Here is a 15118-nt window from a genome sequence, read left to right on the forward strand (position 1 = left end):
ACATCACAAAATGTGTAAAGTGAGAAAAAAACCCTACTATGTCAAAGGTGTGACCTAATTATGGGAGATCAGGAAGATTTGAGAATGGATGAGGGAGACAGCAGCCATGCTCATCCCCACCTATCATCTCTGAAAGCCATATATGAACTAAATGGCATAGTTTGACAACAGAAATTGCAAAGATATCAAACATAAAAGTGAACACTATCATATTTGTCCTCTTTTCCCAAAATGCTACATGACATGAGGAAAATAATATGAATTCAAAACTACAATCTTAATATTTACAATTCATTAAATGACCCTGTGCATTCAAATTATTTTAGTTCTCAAAATAATGTTACATTGAAATACAGATCAAACTCAGACACATTTCAGTTGTATTTCACAGACTATAATCTTACCTACTATTAAAAACATTGAGAGCTCTAGACTTGTGTCCTCTTTGTACTTGAACTGCACATTTTATAGATTTTGAAATAATTTTGATCCTACTCTGAACATGTTCACTGATCTTTTGTTGAATATTTTTGATTTGAATCACTAATACATTGTTCAGTACAGTTGAAACTAGCACTATTCTGTGGTTCAGATAATATCTCTTGTCAGTTTGTAAGCCTTTCTGTCATTGCTGACATTTCTGTTATTGCCAGTCTGCTGCCATTCAATGCTTTCCTATCATTTCCTTTTTATCATTGCCAGTGGCAGACTGATCTATTTCCTGCTCCATAAGCCCTGTCCTTGCGGAAATATATGGTTTCTGGGAGATGGTTAAGTGATATTTTAGCATGTTGAATGATTAATCTTTAACCGTGATGGCTAGATTATGTCATGATTTATTTCAGCCCTGCTTCCCTTAATACTCGTTTGACCAAGTCATATTGTATATGTTATTTGAGAACACCAGAAGGGAGATCTGTAAATCTAGAAGTACACCAGTCCACAGATTTTCTATTTGTACCAGTAGTTCAGTTTTTTTTAATTATAAAGTAGTAGTAAGCTGGGAGCTTTGATTGATAGTGACTTGAGGGCTTTTCCTGCATATATGGAGTATTGTGTACAGTTTTGGTCTCCTTAAGAAAGGAAGGATATACTTGCCATGAGTGCAATGAAGGTTCACCAGAATGATTCCTGGGATGGTGGGATTGTCTTATGAGGAGAGATTGAGGAGACTGGGCCTGTATTCTCTACAGTTTAGAAGAATGAGATGTGATCTCATTGAAGCAGACAAAATTCTTACAGGGCTTGACAAGGTTGACACAGGAAGGGTGTTTACCCTGGTTGCGGGGGGTGGGGTGGAGGGGGGGTGCCTAGAAGCAGGGAACACAGAGGGCTGTGGAGGCTTAGTCATTGAGTATATTCAAGACAAAGATCGATAGATTTCTAGATATTAATGATATCTGTGCGGGAAAATGGCATTGAGGTAGAAAATCAGCCATGATCTAGTTAAATGGCGGAGCAGGCTTGAGGGGCCAAATGGCCTACTTCTGCTCCTATTTCCTATGTTTCTTTGCCTTTCTCAAGCTTAAATTCAAACAATTCTCAGTGTTGAAGGAATCCCACAAGGCTTTGAAACACCAGTTGTGTTCACAGATTATTTCCTTGTCTATTATTGAGACCTAATTTAATTGTGAACTCTTTACTTAACATAGACATAATTTATTACCATAATTTATGTAATTACGTTACCATAATTTATTTCAGAATTTTGTTTGTCTTGCTCACAGATTCTTTCTTGCACTTCTTCCAATTTATTTTCTGTATTTCCTATTTCCTTTGTTTCTACATTTACAGTCGTCTGTGATTAAAAATGCTGATTGCCATGAAGTGGAAATAATTAAGGCAAAGTGGTCAAGTTTGATATGTTACAAACTAGAGGGGAGGCTGATTTGGGGGCAGGAACTACAAATCATTAAAAAAAATCATTCTTGGGATGTGGCGTTGCTGGCAAGGTAGCATTTTGTTGCCCAGACCTTGTTGCCCTGAAAAGATGGTGGTAGGCCTTTTTGAGCAGTTTGATTTGACAAAACAGCTTGTTAGGCCAATTCAGAGAGCAGTTAAGACCCAACCACATTGGTGTGGGCCTGGAGTCAAGTACAGGTTAGGCCAGCAAAGGACATTCGTGAATCAGGTGGGTTTCTGTGACAATCTGGCAGCTTCGTGGCCACTTTTACTGACACCAGTTTTTCTTTTATTTCCAGATTTTTTTAAAAGACTGGATTCAAATTCTCAAACTGCCATAGTGGGATTTGAACTCACATTTTCTGGATTATTAGTCCAGGCCTCTGGATTACTAGTCCAGTTACATAACCACTATATTATCATATTCCAAATGTAAAATTTAATACAGGCTAGTGGATTTCTCCTAGTATTGTAAGAAAGTAAGACTAGGGCAAATTTCTCTTAGAGCACACTAATAATGCTGTAAATATAGGTGATCTGCAGCTTCTGGAGTTTTTAATGCTGTTGATAGCAGTAGAAGTGGGTTTGATGAGCAAAGATTCCTCCCTCATTTGTCTTTATCTTGTGAATTAGTGAAGAAGGGAGCGGAAGTCCCTTGGCTATTCTGTCAGACTCCCACTGCAACTTTGTCAGGAGTCAGATGAAGCGGCTTGTAATAATGTCAAGACCTGGATGTGCTTTAGTTAGGAAATCCCAGTTGGCCTTGTAAGGAGTGGTAGATTGGTAGAACTGGGCAAGTAACTGGGCCAGATTAGTAAAATGACTTAGACCCCAGAAAATGTCTATTCCAGGACTTTTTTTTTAGTATGGTATAGGCCCCCTTACAAAAATGTTTGAAGGTGGCACAGGATGAGCTTTCAGGGCTCTGGGCATTCCCACTGCATGGCAGCTATGGAGCCAGTAAGTGCTCGAGTTGACCATCTTGAGCACTCACTTCCTTACTCCATGCAAATGAGATGCTCTCCCACTGATTTCATAAACTGCCAGGATCACATCCCATTCCGTTTTGAGGCCAAGATCTTTCCAAAGGCCCCTGCCCCAATCAATATGGTGTGTTCAAGACTTTGGCTGTGGTACCTGGGGAACTAGCAAGTGAAGGTTAGAAACCTCCACATAAAGAGGAAGAATCAGGGGGTGTATCACAGTGGGTTGTTCTAGTGCATTCCCTGGTAACTGATTACATAGGTATGTCAGGAAGTTTGCAGCCTCTCCTACAGTCTAAACAATGACAAGTCAAGTGTGAAACCTGAAAACAATAGTCCAGGAGAGAAAATATAGGTCGCCCCTGCTGTTTTCGTGTAGTTCAGGGAGTGGGAGGGAATGGGGGAGCGAGGAGCAGCGAACCGTGAGTGGGGAGTGAACCATGAGCAGGGAGTGAGAGAGACAGACAGATAGGGAGGGGACGGGAGACACAGAGAGAGGGAGGGGGCAGAGAGACACAGAAAGGGAGGGAAGAGAGAGACACAGAGAGGGAGGGGGAGGAAGACAGCGAGGGAGGAGGAGGAAGATATAGAGAGGGAGGGGGAGGGAGACACAGAGAGGGAGGGGGAGGAAGACATAGAGAGGGAGGGGAAGGGAGACAGAGAGGGAGGAGGAGGAAGACATAGAGAGGGAGGGGGAAGAGAGACACAGAGGGAGGGGAAAGAGACACACAGGGAGGGAAGGGATGGGAGACACACAGGGAGGGAAGGGGTGGGAGACATACCGAAAGGGAGGGGGAAAGAGACATAGAGGGAGGGGAAAGAGACACAAGGGAGGGAAGGGGTGGGAGACACACAGAAAAGGAGGGGGAGAGAGACACAAAGAGGGAGGGAAGAGAGAGAGAGAGTGGGATGAAGAGACAGAGAGGGAGGGGGAGGGAGAGACAGAGAGGGAGGGGGAGGAAGAGACAGAGAGGGAGGGGGAGGAAAAGACAGATAGGGAGGGGGAGGGTGACACAGAGATGGGGAGAGAGACACAGAGAGGGAGACAGGGGGGGAGAACAGAGAGAGAGAGGGGAGGAAAAAAGAGGGGCAGAGTGAGAAAGAGAGGGAGGGGAAGAGAGAGACAGAGAGGGGGAAGAGAGACAGAGAGGGAGGGGAGAGACAGAGAGAGGGAGGGGGAAAGACACGGGGAGGGGAATGAGACACAGAGAGAGGGAAGGCAAGAGAGAGAGAAAAAGAGAGGGGAAGAGAGAGACAGAGAGGGTGAGGGACACAGAGAAGCAGGAGAGAAAAAGAGGGGGAGAGAGAGGGACACAGAGAGGGGGGAGAGAAAGAGATCAAAATCACTCCTGACAGATGGACATCTAGCGGGAACACACCACATTGCTATATCAAGTGTGCGGGCAGACATTGACTACTAATGCAACCAAAAAAATTGCCAGGTATGCCACTGAGTCAGTGTTCAACATAGTGATGAGAAAGTAAGTCAATAACTTGTTATCTGATAGATGATCCTCCCCTCAGCTCCAGCCTCCAAAATCTCTCTTCCTCAGTCACAACCTTCTTTGCCTTTCTCTATTTTATTGATAATACCATTGTAAGTGGTCGTCTAAGCTTTGTTCTATTGTTCCAAAAAAAGCTTCAAACATTTTTCTTTCTTCTTACAAACTAACAGTGCTGCAATAAAGGCTCACTGTACAGTATCCTAATCTAACTAATTCTTCCCCAGTCCTCTGTCTCTCTTCCCCTCTCTTTTCCTCCCCCTCTCTCTCTGTCCCTCTCTCTCTCTGTCTCCCTCCCTCTTCCCTGTCTTAGTCTTCCCACTTAAAGCTTCTTCACAACAATGCACTTTAGTTCTTGTTTTGATTGATAGTAAAATAAATTTTTAATGCTTTTATCTTTCCAAAATTTTCTCACCTGCCCCCTACGTAGGACAAAAATTGTAATGTGCCCCCCCCCCCACCCCCCACGCAATAAGGTTGGACACTCCTGTTGTACATTAAACTACCACAAAAATTGCTTTCTTGGATTCTAGATTAGCTCTGAGATCACAACCATAAGACAGCTTGATGCATATCTGTAAAACTATCACTGTAAGTAAGCACATGTAGAATGTGTTAACCAGGAAACTGCACCGATTGCAGAGGAATGAGCTGTTATCTTAATGCATTTCATACATAGTACTTGGGAAAATATTTTTCTAATCTCAGGCTCCTTTGATCTAAGAAATTTATAGACTCTGCAAATAAGTAGTAGATTTCACCCTCACCTAATTTCATGAAGTTTAAGAAATTCATTAATGGCCATCAGTGGGAGCAGCCAGAGGGACCCAAGAAGCCAAGTTGCTGCAGGAATATCCGAGAAGTGAAAGGCAAGATGTGATAATTTATGATTCCACATGTGGTCGGCTGCATTTACTTGGATCACGTGAAGAAGAAACCTAAGTAGTAAATATGGTGAAATTGAAAACATTTCCCCTTTTTCAACTATTCCAGCTCCAGTAGAGTCCTCATACATCAAAGTTTACCCTCAGTGCAACTCCCATGTCTACTGCATTATTAAAGCTGCCTCCAAGAATCTTGTATTGCTCTTTTGAGCCAGAAAACGTTTTTATTTCAATCTCTGCATCTCTTAACTCTATAAAAACTTGAATCCTCCTGCCATGTCTGAGGAGCTTCTTCCAGCATCACCCTCCACACCGCACCCCTCCCCCCCGACACTGCTTTATGCTGGGATAGGATACAGGGGAAAAAAAGCTTGTCATCTGTTAGATGATCCTTCCCTCAGCTCCAGCCTCCAAAATCTCTCTTGCTTGCTCACAACCTTCTTTGCCTTTCTCTATTTTACTGGTGATACCATTGTAAGTGGTCATCTGAGCTTTGTTCTATTGTTCCTACAAGGCTTCAGAAAATCTTCCATCTTCTTACAAATTAACAGTGCTGCAATAAAGACTCACTGTGCAGTATCCTAATCAAACTAATTCTTCCCCAGTCCTCAAAGTCTGGAACACTCATTTCTTTTGGGTTGCCATTCCTATTGGTGGTGCCCACTATCATACCCATAAGAAATGGAGATGGAAGGGCCCATTTAGAATCTTCTTGTCTCATTGATATGGCTGCACTGCCTCTGCTCCCTCCCCTACAGGATTCCTTGGAATTCCTCGGGCATCATAAAAGGAGAAGAGATCTGGTGTAACAATATCAAAGTAGCAATAAAAAGCCTGGGGACAAGGTCACCTAATTACTCTGTCAGCCAGAAAAGGATACATAACAGCAATAGCAAGAAACAGTAACCTTCTGCAAAAAAAAGGTAAGTTCAAATAAAGTTTTACGGCAAGATTTATAGACACACCAGGAGCAGGAATGGAGGTGAGCAGGCACAGAGTTTCATGCTGCTGGCCTGTGTGTTGGTTCCCTGTCTCCACCCTGCCCCTGGGCCATTTTCACAGAGGAGGTGTGGTGGGGGGGTGGGGGGTAGGGGCGGCAGGGCTACTGACCTGCAAGCGGCGGGGAGCCTATCAAACCACTTAAAGACCTATTAAGGCCTGTTAACAGAGGCTGACTGGGATTTTCCAGTCGGTCTCCAGGTCCTCGCAGGCGGCGGGGGACAGTTTAGCTGCCTGGAGGTCGCCTCCCAGTGGCAGACTGGGGGTGGGGGGGGGCAGTGTTCCAGCCAGGCTTCGGGACTCCCTTGCCTGCCTGGTGCAGCAGCAGCCACAGGCCGCCCTGTGAAAGGGTTGCTCCCCCACAATCGTGGCCCAGCTGCAAAGGCCATTTTTAATTTTAAATAGAAAAATGTTGGGGCACCCTCTCTCTCACTTATCTGCCATGGCATTCTGTTGGTGCTTTTAAGCTGGAAGGCCTCCTATTGGCCCTCCAGCTTTGAGAGCCCACCCACCATCCTTAATTGGATGGCGAGCCCACCCTCTGGCCACTAATTGGCCAAATTGGGGAAAACCACAATGAGTGACTGTTTCCCATACATTGCAGGCTTCAGGCCCCTATTTGGTGATGATGGGATTCAGAAGCTTGCAGCGAAAATTGTGCCCATATCTCTTAGATACAAAAATTGAGATGAAGGTGAACCGGAGGAGGTGAAATGAAAATCATGGACTGTCTTCATTTTAATATTTGTTGACATTTTACAGAGTCCATGAATAGCCTGAGTGGGAGTTTAAATGAGCAAAGCAATGCTACAAGGATTCATTTGAGAATTGTTCATTTGCAGTTTAGCTTTTCACTAATGGATTATATTCTTTGCCTCACTGTTACCTAAGTTACATCCTGTTCTCAAGCTTCTGCATATTCCATTATGTATAATTTAGTCTTTCAGGTTTTACTGCACTCTGCATCTGCATGATAACCCAAATCATCTTTAGACAAATTATTGGCAAGAGTTACACTTACGCAATAATGACAGCAGCACACCACCATCGGTTACTTAGTGGGCTTTGTTTCCACAATGGATTGGATCGGTGAACATGACTCATAGACGTACATACTAAGAAATAGAATAGTGTATTTAAAGACCTAATCATAAATTTCAAAGTTTATGATAAACACTTTCCATTTGTACCCAATAAATTTATTTTAATTTTATAGTCATTTTCCGCATCAGTGAATTATAACCTTGGTTGTTGATGTCACAAGCATTTCATAGGCCTGCATTTTGCAGTCAAAAGCGAATCAAGGGTGCTTGCCGCTGACCTCGAAGAAAGGTTTTCTCCTTTCCTGATGTCAGTTTAAATCTTGCACCAAGTCAAGGGGATACCTTGGAGTGCAGCAGCTGTGATGTCAACAAGCAGGTAAGCAGCCAATCACATTCAAGTATTCATACACAGCAAACCGGGAAGTTAAAAACACTTAATTTCCTTAACTTTCAATTTAAATTTTCAGATAGCAAAATAAGTGATTATGATAGGATTAAGATAGCAGCTGAAATAAAGTTAAAGAAACTTTTAATAAACTTATAATTAAAAAAAAACTGGAATTATTTTGATCATTATGGAGAAATGTAACATTCCATAAATATAAAATACACTTTTCAGCATCAGTGAGCGTGTTTAGCAGTAATTATGAAGTTACTATGCAATTAAAAACCCAGTTACACCTCATTCATCAAGTTGTAACTGTTCAAGGGTTATTATAGTGTGACTAACAGCATGAGTGGAAGCTCTTGTCAATTCAAATGATTTTCCATTGAATGCATTCTTGGTGGGGTGGGGAGGGTGTCTCAGCAGTGCACCTTCTGGAGAAGTGTAGAATCACTGACAGCAACTTCTGGAGTTCTGTGCTATTCTGCACACGTGTGGATTCCAGAAATTGCTCTCAGTTCACTGGAGTAATGACAGCAAATGCACTGTCATTACCACTGCAAAATCTGGGCCATTAGTTTTATTTTTGAGCACTTAACCATTAACTATTAATGCTCTACAAAAGCCACTGACATCACTTTTGGGCAGCACAGTGGTGCAGTGGCTAGCACTGCAGCTTCACAGCTCCAGTGACCCAGGTTCAGTTCTGGGTACTGCCTGTGCGGAGTTTGCAAGTTCTTCCTGTGACCGTGTGGGTTTCCTCCGGGTGCTCCAGTTTCCTCCCATATGCCAAAGACTTGTGGGTTGATAGGTAAATTGGGCATTGTAAAAATTGCCCCTAGTGTAGGTAGGTGGTAGGAGAATTGAGGGAAGGTGGGGATGTGAGAGGGAAAATGGGATTAATGTAGGATTGGTATAAATGGATGGGTGGTTGATGGTTGGCATGGACTCGTTGGGCCAAAGGGCCTGTTTCGGTGCTGTATCTCTCTATGACTATTGGTTCATTATACATAAATTCTGATGGAGAGAGCACTGATTCTTGAACATTTTCAGTTCATAGGCTTGTGATTGGCAAAAAATCTGACTTTTGAAATCGGAGATCAATGAACTGTGTAAATTCTGTTCAGTATCTTGATTTAGATCATTTATTGTGGCTATCCCTAAAGATTTTATACTGTTTGGAAAATGTCCACCTTTCTTTCTAGTAAACGCACTGCTCTCAACTCTTGGATCTAAGAATTACTATTGCACCTGCAGTTGCAGACTTCCAAAAATGACACTACTTAGCTATAAAGTGTCTCGCTAACATTGTGTAGAGTGTTTTAAATCTTTGAACAGAGAGGAATCTACTGGAACACATCTATATGCAAGGTGATTATGTTCCACCATTAGTCTTGTAAATGTATTCGTACTCCTAAACTTTATGGAACAAAGCCTCAAAGAAACATTCATATATAGACATGCCTTTAAAGAGGTTAATCTGTAAAGTCCTCTGGCCACCTAGTGCTGTTTATCGAGTATCTTGAACTGAATAATTTTCTGTGTAACATTCATTAATAGTCCACTAAGGGCTGATTAAGTTGCAATATATTTGCCACTTCGTTGAGTGATTGTGATACTCAGGACACTTTCCTGAAATCAAATGAATGTTCTTCTTTTGAAATTATAATCCAATTTAATTAGAAGACACCATCATTGTTCGGTTTGTACCAGTATATGCTTAATAATTAAAGTCGAAAGGGACTTATAGGAGGGACAGTTCAACAAAACAGAATCTGTCAGAAAGTAATACAATACTCAAGCAAAAGTCAGGAGATCCTTTTTCAGAATTTTGAAGTCTCATGTATCTGTCAGGAGATTAAAGCTATTATGTGGGATGTAGGCCTTTCAAAATTTGCATCAGTATGCAGACCTTAGAGACTTGGGTTTTCGCTGGATTCAAAAGAAAGAGAAAATGAAACCAACCTTGAGGACCATTTGTATAGAATTTATCTCATTTCAGCTTCAACAGTAAAGTAACATTACAAATGTCTATCCATATTAGCGGACTTGCTGAAAGTCCCAGAAATATTTCATACATATTCAGATTTTAATAAAGACTAAGACGCTTCAGATTTTAAAGAATTTGTTTTTGTAAATTATTTGTCCTTGATATCGTTCAATTTAATAACCTTAGTTACTTACATCCATATAGAAGGATGAAAAAAGCTACTATCGTCTGAGCCAGCATAAGAGCATTTCCATATTCTCCAAACCAATCGGGTGTCACATAAGTTGAATTCCTGTTTCAATTAAGATTAAAGTGCCAAGGTAATAAGTATCATAAGGCCACATCATGTGTATCCAGTTCATTTAATGCTGTGAATTGTAAGAGGCTCAGGTAATTATTAAACATTTGTCATGCTTGATTAAAGTCTGTCTTGAATTATATGCATTTAAATCTTTATGTCAAACATTGTATCAATCAGCTAAAGTAGGATTTATTGTGTAACACATAAAAGATCTGTCTAATAATTGAATCAATGATGCACACAATTCTATGCAGTTAATAAGAAATGAATGTTATGATAAAATGTCTTAATAACCCCATCACAAACTTAATATTACATGGAAATCAGTTAGTTAATATCAACATTTTATTAGCTCAATGCTATTTTACATCTTGCATATAAGCAGCAAACTCAGTGAGTAGGGCTACTGTCAGTTGGTAAAGTGATAACTACTGGTAATATTGAGCCCAAGATCACAAAAGGTTGTTAACAACCAGCAATTCCCTATATTCTTAAATTTGCATTTCTACTTTTTCTTTTCCTTGATACTTTCTGTTCATAGATCATCTGGCAATTTTGCACTGTAACAAGCTGCAGAGAGTTGTAAGGACATAAAGCATGTAGCAAGGAAAGGTTATTCTTGTCCTTACAATTCCCTGCAGCTTGTTACAATGCAAAATTGGCAGAGGAATCGGAAAAGAGAGTCCACGAGCTCCTTTGGTAATGTGCAATCTGTCTTATCATGGAATCTACCCACCCCCCCCCCCCCCCATTTCATCTCCTAATGGAATGTTCTACAAAGCCATTTCTTTCCCTGCACGCCAAAGATAAATCAAGTGAAATTCTGGAATATCTGTGATCTCGCTTTTTGCCTTACACATTCTAGACCTGTTAATTTTCAAGGTCCAATGACATCTGGAACCATTTTGTTCCACATTCCAGAATTCAAATATCTAAAAAGAAAATTCGATAAATATTTGAAGGGGAAAAATTTGCAGGACTAAGGGGAAAGAGCAAGGGAGTGGGACTAATTGGACAGCTCTTTCAAAGAGCCAGTACAGCCACATTGGGCCTACTAGCCTCCTTCTGTGCTGTATCGTTCTATTATTCTATGACCTATACATCTGCCTCATAGTAGAACACTGAAATATAGTGGAGATTTGGAAGCTAAATAAAAATAGCACTTCAACTTAAATAGAACTGTAAAAGAATACATGAAAGGGGAAAAGGTGGAAAAAACAACAAATGGGAAGGGCTTTGATAGGGTGGTGGACAGGAGAGGTTAAATAACAAAAGGTTTCATGGTACAAAGCCAAAAGGAGTAGTAATGTGACAAGTAAAGAAACAAAAGATGTGTCTAGAGGAGGTGTGAATGGCAGGATCCTGAGTAGCTGCTGTCCAAACGCAAAGTAAAGGAAATAAGAAAGAAACAAGAGAAAAAAACCCAAACCAACAAAGGAACACAAACAAAAGGTGAGCAGGGTTTATGATCTAAAATTGTCAAACTCAATGTTGAGCCCAGAAGGCTGTAAAGTGCACAGTTGAAAGATGAAGTGCTGTTGCTTGAGTTAAGCCTCACTGAAACATTGTAGCAGGCCAAGGTCAGAAAAGTCAGAAAGGGAGTAAGGTGGTGAAGTAAAATGACAGGTGACAGGAAGCTCGGGTCACGCCTGCAGACTGAATGTAGGTATTCCGCAAAGCGGTCACCCAGTCTGCATTTGGTCTCCCCAATGTAGAGGAGACCACATTGTGAGCAGCAAATACAGTATACTAAATTGAAAGAAGTACAAGTAATCGCTGTTTTCACTTGGAAGGAATGTTTAGGGCCTTGGACGGTGAGAAGAGAGGAGGTAGAAGAGCAGGTGTTGCATCTCCTGCGCTTGCATGGAAAGGTGACATGGGAAGAGGATGGGGTGATTGAGGAGTGGATCAGGATGTCATGGAGGGAACAGTCCCTTCAGAACGCTAAAGTTGGGGGGTGGGGTGGGGTGAGGGGGAGATGTGTTTCATTAGATGAAAGGTCACACACCTGAAACATTAACTGTCTTTCTCTCTACAGATGATGCCTGACCTGCTGAGTATTTCTAGGTATTCCTGCCATTCACACCTCCTCGAGACACATATTTTGTTTCTTTACTTGTCACATTACTACTCCCTTTGGCCTTGCACCATGAAACCTTTTGTCATTTAATCTCTCCTGTCCTCCACCCTATCACAGACTTTCCCTTTTGTTCTTCTTTCTACCCTCCCCCCTTTCTCTTACTCAAACCCTATTAGATTTCTAACTTTTCCCAGTTCTGATGAAAGGTCACCAACCTGAAACGTTAACTCGGTTTCTCTCTCCACAGATGCTGCCAGACCAGCTGAGCATTTCCAGCTTTTTCTGTTTTTATTTCAGATTTACAGCATATAAAGTATTTTGCTTTTGTAAAAGAGTATGTTGCATTGAGGAAGAATTATACCAATTCTGACATCCATTAAAATTCTTAAGCAGATGTCCAGTCACCTTTTTTTTGCCATGTTGATGCAGCATCAACTATTATTGTGTTCCATATTGATTTCTCTCTTGTTTCAGAAGCAACTTGTTTCCATTCATGCCTTTCCTCATGTGGAGTGCTGGACATGAACTTGAATCATATCTCTCAGTAGAGCCACACTTCCTCATTGGGGCTACTCTTAAAATCAGATATACATGTACAATAAATGCTGGTGAAAGTCCCCTGATTGCAGAAGACCCCTCACTAGCCATCGGGAATTACACATTTGAGCTGCATACTTTACTACCAATTTTGATGCCTACAAAACTGGAGATTTTCCTCATGGCAACTATGCTCCATTAACTGCATATCCTTCCATGTGTTAAACATGACAGCGATAAGTTATATTGTATCTGCTGTACATCATTATGGGATGGCTGTATACTGTGCAGTACAGTGCTATGTAAAATATGGTGTTCATCTGAATTACCAGTAGTAAGTTCTCTTTCAATATTTTGTGATATGCTGTCAAATAACATGCATAGTTCATAAAAAATCTATACATGTATGTATATTAAACAAATAAGCAGCATTACACAGTTTGTGCGGACACGGCGGACCAAATGGCCTCCTTCTGTGCTGTAACCATTCTATGATTCTATAATATCACAGATCAAAATACCACTTACACGAATGGTCCAAATGGATGACAAGAGAAGTTGGTTTCAGATTGTCCTTTCATGCAGAACCCATGCAGCATCAATCCAAAGCATGCCAACTGAACGCAGGCAGTCAACCCAGACTTCACCAGAAAATACAACACGAAAAACTGCTGGGTCTAGGAGTAAAACATGACGAACAACTAGTCAAAATACTACAACATTTTCTATTGACTGAATAATATTGTTACGCCAATAGGCTTTGTTGAATGATAATTTGCTTTAACCCACTGACTGGGGAACTGAATTTATTTTTTAAAAGGCATTTAAAAAAGAAAAGCTTAGGATGGTCACCTAATTTGCAAAACTGTATCCTACACTTGTTACAACTGATGCGGGAGGAGTGAACTGTTTTTTCTAGTCCCACTTCTCCACAGGTCACAACATACATTGAAATTTTCCCACTTACCGATACAGTCAATCATATAGTCTATTTTTCCCCAGAATAAAACACACCAACCAGGATTCTTTAATAAACCACAAAATTATCAGTTTATTATAAACCAAGTCCTAACCAATAATGAAGTAAAACGTATACACAAATTAAAATATTAAAGCGGCTTATTTATCTTCGCCCCCTCATACACACACACATGCATACACACTGTTAACCGGGAAAATAAGAACATAAGAAATAGAAGCAGGAGCAGGAGTAGGCTATTTGGCCCCTCAAGCCTGCCCCACCATTCAATAAGATCATGGCTGATCTGCCCCAGACCTCAACTCCTCTTTCGTGCCAGCTCCTCATAGCCCTCAACTCCCCGATGTTTCAAAAATCTATCTGCCTCCTCTTTAAATACTTTCAGTGACCTAGCCTCCACAACTCTCTGGGGTAGAGAATTCCAAACATTCACTACCCTCTGAGAGAAGAAATTCCTACACATCTCAGTTTTAAATCAGTGTCCCCTTATTCTGTAACTAGGTCCCCTAGTTTGAGATTCCCCCACTAGTGGAAACATCTTCTCAACCTCTATAATAAATAAGAGGAATTTTTTGGCCAAAGCGCTGAAAAAACAAAAGAAAACAAAAGCACTTAGGCTGAATATGTGATCATACTTGAAGACAAAAAAAGAAGATATGGAAAGGTGTCCTTTGTTTGGTTTGGTGTCCCAAATGCATGTCGACGGCTGTCAATGGGATCTTCCTAGAACAGTTCTTTCCAGGCAATGCTGATGATCAGTTTGGCTAGGCTTTCCAAAAGCTGCAGTTACAGCTGCTCCAAATAGATCTTACAGCAGGAATGCAGCAGCAAGGTTTCAGTTTCCACACATTCGACACGTTAGATCTTTAAACATGCAGGCTTTCTTCAAATACTGGAGCAAATAGGAATCTGGAACATTAGATGCAGGATTTATTTTCAAGGAAGAGAGCTGAGCTGTTCTTCTTCTGGGAGGCAAAACCAACTGTCTGCTGTAACAGTTCAAACTGAAACTAAAACCTTCCAGACAGCAAGCCTCCTGACATCTATAAATCTTGGCCTGTCACTTCTTTGTAAACATCTCCCCAAGTCAAAAACAACCCCTGCTGGGTGATTATCAACAGACAGGTGCCTTCCAGTAAGACGTGTTTACTAACCAAATCCAGGAACCTCTGATGATTTCTTTTTTAAAAACCCCACAAAGCCCCCCAAAGTTGGGGCGGCACAGTGGCGTAGTGGTTAGCACTGCAGCCTCACAGCTCCAGCAACCTGGGTTCAATTCTGGGTACTGCCTGTGTGGAGTTTGCAAGTTCTCCCTGTGTCTGCGTGGGTTTCCTCCGGGTGCTCCGGTTTCCTCCTACATGCCAAAGACTTGCAGGTCGATAGGCAAATTGGCCATTAGCAATTGCCCCTAGTATAGGTAGGTGGTAGGGAAATATAGGGACAGGTGGGGATGTGGTAGGAATATGGAATTAGTGTAGGATTAGTATAAATGGGTGGTTGATGGTCGGCACAGATGGGCCGAAGGGCCTGTTT

At 41.5% G+C, this 15118-nt stretch overlaps 1 pseudogene; it reads right to left on the reverse strand.

The window, feature by feature from the left end:
* Positions 1-15118, reverse strand: part of LOC137383622 (endoplasmic reticulum magnesium-transporting P-type ATPase-like) — a 65834-nt pseudogene that overhangs the window by 20318 nt on the left and 30398 nt on the right.

The sequence above is a fragment of the Heterodontus francisci genome, chromosome 24 (genome assembly GCF_036365525.1).
Source record: "Heterodontus francisci isolate sHetFra1 chromosome 24, sHetFra1.hap1, whole genome shotgun sequence".
Taxonomy (NCBI): domain Eukaryota; kingdom Metazoa; phylum Chordata; class Chondrichthyes; order Heterodontiformes; family Heterodontidae; genus Heterodontus; species Heterodontus francisci.